This window comes from Balaenoptera musculus, chromosome 8 (assembly GCF_009873245.2).
Source record: "Balaenoptera musculus isolate JJ_BM4_2016_0621 chromosome 8, mBalMus1.pri.v3, whole genome shotgun sequence".
Classification (NCBI taxonomy): Eukaryota; Metazoa; Chordata; class Mammalia; order Artiodactyla; family Balaenopteridae; genus Balaenoptera; species Balaenoptera musculus.
In genome coordinates, this window is record NC_045792.1 from 30,522,399 (window position 1) to 30,537,487 (window position 15,089).

At 38.7% G+C, this 15,089-nt stretch overlaps 1 protein-coding gene and 1 pseudogene across 1 annotated transcript in view; one reads left to right on the forward strand and one right to left on the reverse strand.

The window, feature by feature from the left end:
• TMEM123 (transmembrane protein 123) overlaps positions 1-15,089 on the forward strand; it is a 77,876-nt gene that overhangs the window by 48,816 nt on the left and 13,971 nt on the right. The gene's annotated exons all lie outside the window — the stretch shown is intronic.
• Positions 732-1,495, reverse strand: LOC118898986 (annotated as a pseudogene).

The following is a 15,089-nucleotide window of genomic DNA, read 5'->3' on the forward strand; positions in this document are numbered from 1 at the left end:
ATGGGTTCGAGCCCTGGTCTGGGAAGATCCCACATGCCGCGGAGCAGCTGGGCCCGTGAGCCATAACTACTGAGCCTGTGCGTCTGGAGCCTGTGCTCTGCAACAAGAGAGGCCGCGATAGTGAGAGGCCCGCGCACCGCAATGAAGAGTGGCCCCCGCTCGCCGCAACTAGAGAAAGCCCTCACACAGAAACGAAGACCCAACACAGCCAAAAATAAATATAAAAATAAATAAATAAAGATTACTATTAAAAAAAAAATAGCTTTAAAAAAAAACTTAATTTTAAAAGAGGCAAAGGTCATTCCTTTTATTTATTGACGTATAATTGATGTGAAACTTTATATTAGTTTCAGGTATACAGCATAATGATTTGATAATTGTGTATACTGGCAAAATGATAAGCCTAGTTAACATCCAACACTACACATAGTTACAAAATTTTTCTTTCTTGTGATGAGAACTTTTAAGATTTATTCTGTTAGTAACTTTTCTTTTTTTTAAACGGGAGTCACTGAGCTTTATGGTTTCATTTGGCCCCAAAAATACACTTTTAGGGGGCCTCAAATTACTAGACATGTGAATTTGAACATTCCCCACTGCCAGGTCCCGTCCACCCTTCAGTTCCTCCCAGGAGCTCCAAAGCGAAAGTTGAGTCTGTCCCACTCGGGTCTTTCCACAGCGGCTCTGCTTCCTGGGGGCTGCTGTTGCGATATGAATGACAGTGATGTTCCAGCTCAGGGGCCTCTGCCACCTGCTGTCACATGATTGCACGGCACGAGTTTTGTTTCCAGGCCGTTTTATACAAGGCTTTAGACTGTATTCCCAGCACTTCGGATTTGGACACCAGGTCATCTAGCTTCTCGCCTCGCTCTAACAAAGACTCCACGATATTGTGCAGGATGATTTTGGTCTCATCTAGTTCAACCTGCACTTTAGTCATCGGGTCAGCTTCTCGGGGGTTCTGGTATCTACTGAGGTGACCGTCCAGGCCTGCGTACTGGATGGTATCGGGGGATCCAACTGGCCAGTCTGTCCTTTCGACCTGCTTGGAGAATTCGTCTAGTACCTTTTCCAGCAAGGTAAACGCTACCCGGGATGGGTATTCACTGTCAGCAATGACCACTCCCACCAGACTGTCGTTTCTCACTTAGACATGGCACAGATATTCTTGTTCTTTGACAGAAGCTCTGCTGCCTTTTGAGGAGTGCTCCACAATCAGTTGACTTGTGAAGGTCATGAATTCCTGAACGCTGGACCTCTGGAAGAAGCTGAAGGAGGACACGTCGTACGCGGCTTTGAGCAGCACCGCCTTGGCATCGCCTTTGTACGGGACCCTTAGGCTGTACAGCTTCATGGCGCCATGCCCTCGGGCCAGCTACCCGCCTGGCCGCGGGCCCAGCTCGCAGGGAGCAGCACGGCGCCGCCCCTCGAGACCGCCGCCAGCTGCTGATGGGTTGGCCGGTCTCTTAGTAACTTTTAAGTATGCAGTACAGTATTAACTATAGTCACCAGTCTGTACATTACATCCCCTGACTTATTTATTGTATAAAGTAACTTTTAAATATGTAGTACAGTATTAACTATAGTTGCCAATCTGTACATTACATCCCCTGACTTATTTATTGTATAACTGAAAGTTTGTACCTTTTGTCCTCTTCATCCTTTTCACCCACCACCCCCGCCCCGCCCTGCCCTGCCCCAGCTTCTCCACATTTGGCAATCGCCAATCTGTTCTCTGTATCTGTGAGCTCAGTTTTTTCTTTTGATTCCACATAAAAGTGACATCATACAGTATTTTTCTTCCTCTGACTTATTTCACTTAGCATAATGCACTCAAGGTCCATTCCTGTTGTCACAAATGGCAAGATTTTTTTTTAATGACTGAGCAGTATTCCACTGTGTGTGTGTGTGTGTCTGTGTGTCTCAGTGTCACATCTTCTTTATCCATTCACTCATCAAAGGCCACTTAGGTTCCATATCTTGGCTATTGTACATAATGCTGGACTGAACATGGCAGTGCATATATATATATCTTTTCAACTTAGTGTTTTCATTTGGGGGGGGGTGGAATTGCTGTATCATACAGTAGGTCTATCTTGAGGAACCTCCATACTGTTTTCCATAGTGGCTGCACCAATTTACATTCTCACCCAGAGAGCACAAGGGTTCCCTTCTGTTCATATCTTTCCCAAGACTTGTTATTTTTTGTCTTTTTGATAATAGCCATTCTAACAGGAGGTGTTATCTCATTGTGTCTCTGATTTGCATTTTCCTGATGATCAGTGATGTTGAACACTTTTCATATATCTGTTGTATGTCTTCTTTGGGAAAATGTCTATTCAGATTCTGTGCCTATTTTTTAAATGAAATTACTGGTTTTCCTGCTATTGAGTTATATGACTTCTTTATATAATTTGGATACTAACTGCTTAACAGATATATGATTTGCAGATATTTTCTCCCATTCAATAGGTTGCCTTTTCATTTTGTTGATGGTTTCGTTTGCTGTGCAGAAGCATCTTTGTTTGATGTAGTCCCACTTGTTTATTTTTGCTTTTGTTGTCTCTGCTTTTGGTGTCAATCCCAAAAATCATAGCCAAGACTTATATCAAGGACTTTACCACCTATTTTTTTTAGATGTTTTATGGTTTCAGGCCTTACATTAGGTACTATTAAGTCTTTACCCCATTTTGAATTAATGCTTTGTGTGTGGTGTAAGATAGCAGTTCAGTTTTATTCTGTTGTATATGGCTGTCCAGTTTTCCCATCTCCATTTATTGAAGATATTGTTCTTTCCCCCATTGTATGTTCTTGGCTTCTTTGTCATAAATTAATTGACCATACATGTGTGGTTTCTGGGCTCTGTGTTCTGTTCTGTTGATATATATGTCTGTTTTTATGCCAATACCATACTGTTTTGATTACTATAGCTTTGTAATTATAGTTTAAATTTAGAAAGTGTGATGCCTCCAGCTTTGTTTTTATTTCTCAAGATTGCTTTGGCTACTTAGGGACTTTTGTGATTCCATACAAATTTTAGGATCATTTGTTCAATTTCTGTGAAAAATACCATTGGAATTTTTATAGAGATTGCATGGACTCGGTAGATTGCTTTGGATGGTGTGGATATTTTAACAATGTTCTTCTAATTCATGATCAAAGAATATTTTTCCATTTATTTGTGTCTTCTTTAATTCCTTACATCAATGTCTTATAGTTTTCAGTGTACAGGTCCATTACCTACTCGGTTAAATTTTTTCCTAGGTATTTTATTCTCTTTCATGCAATTGTAAATGGGATTGGTTTCTTAATTTCTCTTTGTGATAGTTTGTTATTAGTGTATAGAAATGCAGTAGATTTTTGTATGTTGATTTTGTATCCTGAAACTTTATTGAATTTGTTTATTAGTTCTAACAGTTTCTTTGTGGAGTCTTTAGGGTTTTCTATTTATAACACCATGTTATTTGCAAATACTGACAATTTTACTTCTTTTTTTCTAATTTGGATGCCTTTTATTTCTTTTTCTTGCCTAATTGCTCTGGCTAGGACTTCCAGTACTGTGTTGAATAAAAGTGGTGAGAATGGGCATCCTTGTCTTGTTCCTGATTTTACAGGAAAAGCTTTCAGCTTTTCACTGTTGAGTATGATGTTACCTGTGGGCTTGTCATATATGGCCTCTATTATGTTGAGGTACATTCCTTCTATACCCACTTTGCAGAGAATTTTTATCATAAATGTTGAATTTTCTTAAATGCTTCTTCTGCATCTAATGAGATAATCATGGTTTTTATCCTTCATTTTGTTAACATGGTATATAACATTGATTTGCAGATGTTGAACCATCCTTGCCTCACTGGAATAAATCCCACTGAATTATGGTGTATGATTCTTTTCATGTATTGATGAATCTAGTTTGCTAATATTTTGTTAAGGATTTTTGCATCCGTATTCATCAGGGGTATTGGCCTGTAATTTTCTTTTGTTGTGGCATCCTTGTCTGATTTTGGTATCAAGGTAATGCTGACCACTTAAAATTAGTTTTGAAGTCTTATCTCTTCTGCTTTTTTGGAAGAGTTTTAGAAGGATTGGTATTAATTCTTGAATATTTGGCAGAATTCACCAGTGAAGCTGTCCTGTCCTGGACTTTTGTTTGCTAGGAGGTTTTTGTTTTGTTTTGTTTTTTGTTTTTTTAGTTACTTTTTTTTTTAATTTTGTATTTTGTTTTATTTATTTTTTTATACAGCAGGTTCTTATTACTCATCAGTTTTATACGCATCAGTGTATACATGTCAATCCCAATCGCCCAATTCAGCACACCACCATCCCCAGCCCCCCGTGGCTTTCCCCCCTTGGTGTCCATACATTTATTCTCTACATCTGTGTCTCAACTTCTGCCCTGCAAACCGGTTCATCTGTACCATTTTTCTAGGTTTCACATACATGCGTTAACATACGATATTTGTTTTTCTCTTTCTGACTTTCTTCACTCTGTATGACAGTCTCTAGATCCATCCACTTCTCAACAAAGGACTCAATTTCGTCCCTTTCTATGGCTGAGTAATATTCCATTGTATATATGTACCACATCTTCTTTATCCATTCGTCTGTTGATGGGCATTTAGGTTGCTTTCATGTCCTGGCTATTGTAAATAGTGCTGCAATGAACGTTGGGGTTGCATGTGTCTTTTTCAATTATGGTTTTCTCTGGGTATATGCCCAGTAGTGGAATTGCTGGATCATATGGTAATTCTATTTTTAGTTTTTTTAAGGAACCTCCATATTGCTCTCCATAGTGGCTGTATCAATTTACATTCCCACCAGCAGTGCAAGAGGGTTCCCTTTTCTCCACACCCTCTCCAGCATTTGTTGTTTGTAGATTTTCTGATGATGCCCATTCTACCTGGTGTGAGGTGATACCTAATTGTAGTTTTGATTTGCATTTCTCTAATAATTAGTGATGTTGAGCATCTTTTCATGTGCTTCATGGCCGTCTGTATGTCTTCTTTGGAGAAATGTCTATTTACGTCTTCTGCCCATTTTTGGATTGGGTTGTTTGTTTCTTTAATATTGAGCTGCATGAGCTGTTTATATATTTTGGAGATTAATCCTTTCTCCGTTGATTAGTTTGCAAATCTTTTCTCCCATTCTGAGGGTTGTCTTTTCGTCTTGTTTATGGTTTCCTTTGCTGTGCAAAAGCTTTGAAGTTTCATTAGGTCCCATTTGTTTATTTTTGTCTTTATTTCCATTACTCTAGGAGGTGGATCAAAAAAGATCTTACTGTGATTTATGTCAAAGAGTGTTCTTCCTATGTTTTCCTCTAAGAGTTTTATAGTGTCCGGTCATACATTTAGGTCTCGAATCCATTTTGAGTTTATTTTTGTGTATGGTGTTAGGGAGTGTTCTAATTTCATTCTTTTACCATGTAGCTGTCCAGTTTTCCCAGCACCACTTACTGAAGAGACTGTCTTTTCTCCATTGTATATCCTTGCCTCCTTTGTCATAGATTATTTGACCATAGGTGTGTGGGTTTATCTCTGGGCTTTCTATCTTGTTCCACTGATCTATGTTTCTGTTTTTGTGCCAGTACCCTGTTGTCTTGATTACTGTAGCTTTGTAGTATAGTCTGAAGTCAGGGAGTCTGATTCCTCCAGCTCGGTTTTTTTCCCTCAAGACTGCTTTGGCTATTCGGGGTCTTTTGTGTCTCCATACAAATTTTAAGAATTTTTCTTCTAGTTCCGTAAAAAATGCCATTGGTAATTTGATAGGGATTGCATTGAATCTGTAGATTGCTTTGGGTAGTATAGTCATTTTCACAATATTGATTCTTCCATTCCAAGAACATGGTATATATCTCTCTATCTGTTGGTATCATCTTTAATTTCTTTCATCAATGTTTTATAGTTTTCTGCATACAGGTCTTTTCTCTCCCTAGGTAGGTTTATTCCTAGGTATTTTATTCTTTTTGTTGCAATGGTAAATGGGAGTGTTTCCTTAATTTCTCTTTCAGATTTTTCATCATTAGTGTATGGGAATGCAAGAGATTTCTTGGCATTAATTTTATATCCTGCAGCTTTACCAAATTCATAGATTAGCTCTAGTAGTTTTCTGGTGGCATTTTCAGGATTCTCTATGTATAGTATCATGTCATCTGCAAACAGTGACAGTTTTACTTCTTCTTTTCCAATTTGGATTCCTTTTATTTCTTTTTCTTCTCTGATTGCTGTGGCTAGAACTTCCAAAACTATGTTTAATAATAGTGGTGAGAGTGGACATCCTTGTCTCGTTCCTGATCTTAGAGGAAATGCTTTCAGTTTTTCACCATTGAGAATGATGTTTGCTGTGGGTTTGTCATATATGGCCTTTATTATGTTGAGGTAGCTTCCCTCTATGCCCACTTTCTGGAGAGTTTTTATCATAAATAGATATTGAATTTTGTCAAAACCTTTTTCTACATCTATTGAGATGATCATATGGTTTTTATTCTTCAGTTTGTTAATATGTTGTATCACATTGATTGATTTGCGTATATTGAAGAATCCTTGCATCCCTGGGATAAATCCCGCTTGACCATGGTGTATGATCCTTTTAATGTGTTGTTGGATTCTGTTTGCTAGTATTTTGTTGAGGATTTTTGCATTTATATTCATTGGTGATATTGGTTGCTAATTTTATTTTTTTGTAGGATCTTTGTATGGTTTTCATATCAGGGTGATGATGACCTTGTAGAATGAGTTTAGGAGTGTTTCTTCCTCTGCAGTTTTTTGGAAGAATTTGAGAAAGATGGGTGTTAACTCCTTTCTAAATGTTTGATAGAATTCACCTGTAAAGCCATCTGGTCCTGGACTTTTGTTTGTTGGAAGATTTTTAATTACAGTTTCAATTTCATTACTTGTGATTAGTCTTTTCATATTTTCTATTTCTTCGTGGTTCAGTCTTGGAAGGTTATACCTTTCTAAGAATTTGTCCATTTCTTCCAGGTTGTCCATTTTATTGGCCTAGAGTTACTTGTAGTAGTCTCTTAGGATGCTTTGTATTTCTGCAGTGTCTGTTGTAACTTCTCCTTTTTCATATCTAATTTCATTGATTTGAGTCCTCTCCCTCTTTTTCTTAATGAGTCTGGCTAATGGTTTATCAATTTTGTTTATCTTCTCAAAGAACCAGCTTTTAGTTTTATTGATCTTTGCTATTGTTTTCTTTGTTTCTATTTCATTTATTTCTGCTCTGATCTTTATGATTTCTTTCCTTCTGCTAACTTTGGGTTTTGTTCTTCTTTCTCTGGTTCCTTTAAGGTTAGATTGTTTATTTGAGATTTTTCTTGTTTCTTGAGGTAGGCTTATACAGCTATAAACTTCTCTCTTAGAACTGCTTTTCCTGCATCCCATAGGTTTTGCATCATCGTGTTTTCATTGTCGTTTGTCTCTAGGTATTTTTTGATTTCTTCTTTGATTTCTTCAGTGATCTCTTGGTTATTTAGTAACGTATTGTTTAGCCTCCATATGTTTGTGTTTTCTATGTTTTTTTCCCTGTAATTCATTTCTAATCTCACAGCATTGTGGTCAGAAAAGATGCTTGATATGATTTCAATTTTCTTAAATTTACTGAGGCTTGATTTGTGACCCAAGATGTGATCTCTCCTGGAGAATGTTCCGTGTGCACTTGAGAAGAAAGTGTAATCTGCTCTTTTTGGATGGAATGTCCTATAAATATCAATTAAATCTATCTGGTCTGTTGTGTCATTTAAAGCTTGTGTTTCCTTATTTATTTTCATTTTGGATGATCTGTCCATTGGTGTAAGTGAGGTGTTAAAGTCCCCCACTATTATTGTGTTACTGTCGATTTCCTCTTTTATAGCTGTTAGCATTTGCCTTATGTATTGAGGTGCTCCTATGTTGGGTGCATATATATTTATAATTTTTATATCTTCTTCTTGGATTGATCCCTTGATCATTATGTAGTGTCCTTCCTTGTCTCTTGTAACCTTCTTTATTTTAAAGTCTATTTTATCTGATATGAGTATTGCTACTCCAGCTCTCTTTTGATTTCCATTTACATGGAATATCTTTTTCCATCCCCTCACTTTCAGTCTGTATGTGTCCCTAGGTCTGAAGTGGGTCTCTTGTAGACAGCATATATATGGGTCTTATTTTTGCATCCATTCAGCAAGCCTGTGTCTTTTGGTTGGAGCATTTAATCCATTCACGTTTAAGGTAATTATCGATATGTATGTTCCTATGACCATTTTCTTAATTGTTTTGGGTTTGTTTTTGTAGGTTCTTTTCTTCTCTTGTGTTTCCCACTTAGAGAAGTTACTTTAGCATTTGTTTAGAGCTGGTTTGGTGGTGCTGAATTCTTTTTGCTTTTGCTTGTCTGTAAAGCTTTTGATTTCTCCTTCGAATCTGAATGAGATCCTTGCCGGGTAGAGTAATCTTGGTTGTAGGTTCTTCCCTTTCATCACTTTAAGTATATCATGCCACTCCCTTCTGGCTTGTAGCGTTTCTGCTGAGAAATCAGCTGTTAACCTTATGGGAGTTCCCTTGTATGTTATTTGTCATTTTTCCCTTGCTGCTTTCAATAATTTTTCTTTGTCTTTAATTTTTGCCAATTTGATTACTATGTGTCTCGTTGTGTTTCTCCTTGGATTTATCCTGTATGGGACTTGCTGCACTTCCTTGACTTGGGTGGCTATTTCCTTTCCCATGTTAGGGAAGTTTTCGACTATAATCTCTTCAAATATTTTCTCTGGTCCTTTCTCTCTCTCTTCTCCTTCTGAGACCCCTATAATGCGAATGTTCTTGCGTTTACTGTTGTCCCAGAGGTCCCTTAGGCTGTCTTCATTTCTTTTCATTCTTTTTTCTTTATTCTGTTCTGCAGCAGTGAATTCCACCATTCTTTCTTCCAGGTCACTTATCCATTCTTCTGCCTCAGTTATTCTGCTATTGATTCCTTCTAATGTAGTTTTCTTTTCAGGTATTGTACTGTTTATCTCTGTTTGTTTGTTCTTTATTCTTCTCAGTATTGGTTAAACATTTCTTGCATCTTCTTGATCTTTGCCTCCATTCTTTTTCCGAGGTCCTGGATCATCTTCACTATCATTATTCTGAATTCTTTTTCTGGAAGGTTGCCTATCTCCACTTCATTTAGTTGTTTTTCTTGGGTTTTATCTTGTTTCTTCATCTGGTACATAACACTCTGCTTTTTCATCTTGTCTGTCTTTCTGTGAATGTGGTTTTTGTTCCACAGGCTGCAGGATTGTAGTTCTTCTTGCTTCTGCTGTCTGCCCTCTGGTGGATGAGGCTATCTGTAGGAGGTTTTGATTACTGATTGAACCTCCTTATTGGTCTGTTCAGATTTTCTATTTCTTCATGATTCAGTCTTGGAAGGTTTTATGTTTCTAAGAATTTATCTGTTTCCCCTAGGTTGTCCAATTTGTTTGCATATAATTGTTCCTAGTAGTCTCTGAAAATTCTTTGCATTTCTGTGGTATCTATTGTGATGTCACCTCTTTCAATTCTGACTTTAGCTGAAAGTTTGTCCATTTTTTGTTTATCTTCTCAACGAGGTGGCTCTTGATTTCATTGATCTTTTCTATTGTCGTTTTAGTCTCTATTTCATTTTTCTACTCTGATCTTTGTTATTTTAATTCTTCTACTAACTTTGAGTTTCGTTTGTTTTTTTTTTTTTCTAGTTTCTTTAGTGTAAGGTTAGATTGTTTATGTGAGATTTTTCTTGTTTCCTGACGTCGGCATTTATAGCTGTGCACTTCCCTGTTAGAATTACTTTTGCTGCATCTCATAAGTTTTGGTATGCTGTATTTACATTTTCATTAGTCTTAAGGTATTTTTTGTTTCCTCTTTGATTTCTTCTTTGACCCATTGGTTGTTCAGTAACATGTTGTTTAATTTCCACATATTTGTGCATTTTCCAGTTTTCTTCTTGTAATTGAATTCTAGTTTCCTACCATTGTGGCTGGAAAAGATGCTTGATATTATTTTAGTCTTCTTAACTTTGTTAAGACTTGTTTTCTGGCCTAATATGTGATCTATCCTGGAGAATATTCCATGTGCACTTGAGAAGATTGTGCATTCTGTTGCTTCTTGGTTGAAATGTTCTGTATATATCTGTTAAGTCTCTATGTTCTAACATGTCATTTAAGGCCAATGTTTCCTTATTGATTTTCTGTCTGGATGATCTATCCATTGATGTAAGTGGGGTATTAAAGTCCCTCATTGTTATTGTATTGCTGTCTTTTTCTCCCTGTAGGTCTGTTAATCTTTGCTTTATATATTTAGGTGCTCCTATGTTGGGTGCATAAATATTTACAAATATTTTCTTATTTGTTCGACACCTTTATGTGATGCCCTTCTTTGTCTCTTATTAATTCCTTTATTTTAAAGTTTATTTTGTCTGATGTAAGTATAGCTACCCCAGCTTTCTTTGTTTCCGTTTGCAGGGAATATATTTCTCTATCCCCTCTCTTTCGGTCTCTGTGTCCTTGTATCTGAAGTGAGTCTCCTGTAGGCAACATATAGATGGGTGGGTTTTTTTAATCCACTCTGTATCTTTCAATGGGAAAATTTAGCCCATTGACATTTAAAGTAATTGTTGATAGGTATGGACTTACTTCCATTTTGTTAATTGTTTTCTGGCTGTTTTGCAGGTCCTGTATTCCTTTCTTCTTCTCTTGTTCTCTTCTTTTGTGGTTTGATGACATACTTTAGTGGTATGCTTAGATTCCTTTATGTTTTGTGTATCTACTATAGGTGTTTTTCTTTGTGGTTACCATGAAGCTTACATATAAGAAATTATTTATAACAGTCTGTGTTAAGCTGGTAACAATTTAAATTTAAATAGATTCTAAAGCACTACAGTTTTTCTCTCCCCACCCCCACGTTTTATGTTTTTGATGTCACATTTACATCTTTTTATCTTGTTATTCTTCAACTAATTATTATAATTATAGTTATTTTTATTAGTTTTGTGTTTTAATCTCCATACTAGCTCTATAAGTGATTAATCTACCACCTTTACGTTAGATTATTCTGAATTTTACCTTTACTAGTGATATTTATTCTTTAATATGTTCTCTGTTACTGATTAGCACTTTCTTGTTTCAGCTTAAAGAAGTCCCTTTAACATTTCTTATAATGCCAGTTTAGTGGTGAACTCCTTTAGCTTTTGCTTTTCTGGAAAAACTCTTTATCTCTCCTTCAATTCTGAATGCTAACTTTGCCAGATTGAGTATTCTTGGTTGACAGTTTTTCCTCTAAGCACTTTGAATATATTGTGCCACTCCCTTCTGGCCTGCAAAGTTTCTGCTGAAAAATCTGTTAGTTTTATGAGGATTCCCTTATATGGAATAGGTTGGGTTTTTTTCTTGCTGCTTTTAAGATTTTCTCCTTGTCTTTATCTTTTGACACATTAATTATAATGTGTCTTGGTGTGGGTCTCTCTGGGTTCATCTTATTTGGAACTCTCTGGGTTTCCTGGATCTGGATATCAGTCCCTCCCCAGGTTGGGGAAGTTTTCAGCCATTATTTTCTTTCAATAAATTTTCTGCCCCTTTCTCTCTTATTTTCCTGGGACCCTTATAATGTGAATGTTGGTCTGCTTGATGTTGTCCTATAAGTCCCTCAAAGTATCTTCAATTTTTTTTCCACTCTGTTTCCTTTTTGCTGCTTTGATTGGGAGAGTTCCACTGTCCTGTCCTTGAGTTCACTGATCCTTTCTCCTGCTTTATCTAGTCTACTGTTGAGCCCCTTTAGTGTATTTTTCAGTTATTGTATTCTTCAGCTCTGTGACTTCTTTTGATACTTTCTTATATTTTCCCTTTATTGAATTCTGACTGTATTCATTCATTCTTCTCCCAAATATGGTGAGAATCTTTATGACAGTTATTTTGAACTCTTTATCAGGTAAATTACTTATTTTTGTTTCATTAAAGTCTTTTTCTGACGTTTTATCTTGTTCTTTCCTGTGGAACATATTTCTCTGTTTCTTCATTTTCCTTGATTCTCTATGTTGGTTTTTATGCATTAGATAAAACAGCCACCTTGCCCAGACTTGAAGGAGTGAGTCCATGTAGGAGGTGAACCTTATTGTTCAATCCTAGCTCTTGGTTGTCTCTCAAACTTTTTTGATTGTTAAGTAGTCTATTTTGTTTTTAATGGATGCTAGTAGCTGAGGGTTTGCCAAGACCTGTCAGTGTAGGAGAGGATCTCAGTCAGCACCTAGACTAAGCCTGATTGGAAGCTAAACCCTCAGGTAACAGCTTTCAAAGTATGTAAATATATACAGTTCTCTGGGACCACAAACATAAGTCCCACTGGCAGCTAGAGCCAGGTGATCTGGAGGTGTCCCCTGGTCAGCATCACAAAATTGGTGCCTTAAATAAATGTACAGCCTCCTTTCCTGAAGATCCCAGAGACCTGGAATGAGGCAAAGGGAGAGTGCAAAGATGGTGTCCCCTGGCCTCCATTCCCTGAGAGCGCCTTTGTAGGCCTCTAAAAGTGTGCCAAACCCAAAGCCTGCCCCTCAGGCCAAAGCTCCTGGACAAGCAAATAGGCCTCTCTCTCAGAAAGATCTGCTATCTGCACAGTTCTGTGGGGATGGCAGCCAGCCAAGAACTACCTTTGCATTTGTTACAGTCCCGTGGGACCTAGGAACACAAGCCCCCCTGGCCTCCAGAGCCAGGCAATCAAGTGCATCCCCTGGCAGTGGGGGGCGTGGGGGCGCAGCCACAGAAAACAGGGCACCAGACACATGTACAAGTCCACTCCAGGATACACTGGTGCTCTGGAGTGTGGCAGAGGGAGAACATGAAGATAGCACCCACCCCCCAGGTCTCTGGAAAGGATTGTGGTCAGCCCTTAGATGTGTGTTTAATTAGAAGCCTGCCCCTCAGGCCTAGACGATAAGATAATAGGCCTCTTTCACAGAAAGGCTGAGCTCCTGGGTCTGTTGCCTCTTGCTGTGTCCTGGGGGGTGGTAGCTGGTTGAGAGCTCTTTCTCTGTTGGTTACAGGCCTATGGAACTTGCGAGCGTATACCCTGCTGGCCACCAGAACCAGTCATTCTAAAGGTATCCCCTGGCAGCAGCCACATAAATTGGGGCACCAGAGGTGGGCATAGGCTCCGTGAGCTGGAGTGAGGGAGAGCACAAAGGTGGTGCCCGCCAGCCTCTGTCCCTAGAGGGTACTCCAGTAGGCCCTTAGACATGTGTTAGATTAGATTCCTTCTGCTCATACCAAACTTCAAGATTAGCAAATGAGCCTCTTTCACATAAAGTCTGGGTGCCTCTCAGTTGACTGCCTCTGAGCTGGTCCTTGGGGTTGGTGAGTCTGAAGATGAGTGCCCTTTAAGAGCCATTTCTCAGTTGGCTATGGCCTTGGGGGGTCTCATGGACATGGCCCCATTGGTTTTCAAAGCTAGGTGTTTAGAGGGCTCACCTCTCAGGTGCAAGTCTTAAAAGTCGGGTGCCTGATGTGGGGTTCAAACCTGTCACTCCTCAGGGAGAAGCCACAGGTTTTGAGTTCCCTTCTGATTGTGTGTCCCTGCACCAGGTTGGGGGCAGGAGCGGGTTGCAGAGTTTATGGCGAGATTGTGTCAGCCTCTCCTACCTGCCTCAATGTTGGTTTTTTCTCATTTGCCCGATGTGTAGGAGTCACTCAGCCAGTTTTGGGGTGTCTTTTTTTCCCAGAGGAAATTGTTGTGTAATTGGCTGTAGATTCAGTGTGTCTATGGGAAGAGGTGAGTTTAGGATCTTCTGGTGTCACCGTCGTGAACCAGAACCACTCGTCCCCTTTTTGCTGGTTAGTAATTGTATACTATGTTTCTTTCTTATACCTTCACTTTCAATACTTTTCAGCTTTTTGGAATCTTAATTTTAAGATATATCGCTTATGAACAGTTCATAGTTTTTCTATCCAGTTGATAATCTTTGTCTTTTACGTGGCCTGTTTTGTACATTTAATATAACTTCAATGTAATTTCTGGGCTGGGCCAGGAACACTAATAGGATTTCACCAAGTAAAGAATGGGTGGGAAGCATCCCAGGCAGAGGAAGTAATATAACAAAGCAACAGAGATAAAGAAGTAAACTGCATAGGGAAAGCTGAGTAAATCTGCTGGGGCAGAAAAGAGTAGCAGAAGATTAGGCAGCAGAGGAGACCGTGGCCTTGTCATCATGGTGAAGAGATAGCTTTTGGCCTTCCCTCCTTGCGTAGTGTGGAGCACATGCTAGAAGTGATCGAGTTCTTCCAAAACTGTGCCTGGCACTTCTGTAGAGTAAAATGAAAATACAAGATGTAGTCCTTGCAATTAATAACCAACTAATTCCATTAAAAAGGTAAGATAACACAATTAAGAGACCAGAAAAAGGCAAAATAAGGAGATAAATAAGAAAATAAAGTTAAAAATAAAGGAGATACCTGGGAAGGATTGCATCTTTCTTGTGTCTGCAGAGCCTCCTAGCATTGTTCTTGGCACTGAGAAGGTATTGGGTTGGCCAAAAAGTTCGTTCCAGTTTTTCTGTGACATCTTAGGGGAAAACCTGAATGAACTTTTTGGCCAGCCCAATACTAAGTGCTAGGAGGAGTGAGAAGCCAGGCTGACTGGAATGTGTTGGGGAAGAATAGCAAATAGAGTGAATTCTGTTCTGTGGAGAGTGAAGATTGCCAGGATGAGAGGCTGGGAAGGTTTGGAGCAGGAACAGAGGGAAAATAATGTCAGCTTGCCTGATGCCCTTGTGAATGTGATTCTTGCCTTATTTATTTATTTTTTTTAATTAGCCAGGGTTACGAATTGTGGGCTGGGTCTGTGGTAATGGAATAGAATGGGCAAGACCTATGGCAATACCATAACAAAGCCTGGATATTGTCTACACAGCCCCGGCCAGCTCAGCCTTGGCTGAGTTGGGTTCTGACTGCCTTGAAAAGCCATGCTTCTTTTCTGACCCCCTCTTGCTCAGCTGCTTTCCGTACAGCTCTGGGAATGCATGGGATCGCCCTTCAGAATGAATTTCCTTAGACAAGCCTGGACTGTGTCTCAATTTTTAGTTCTCACTGTCCTTAAGACAGATAATTGCCTTGACTG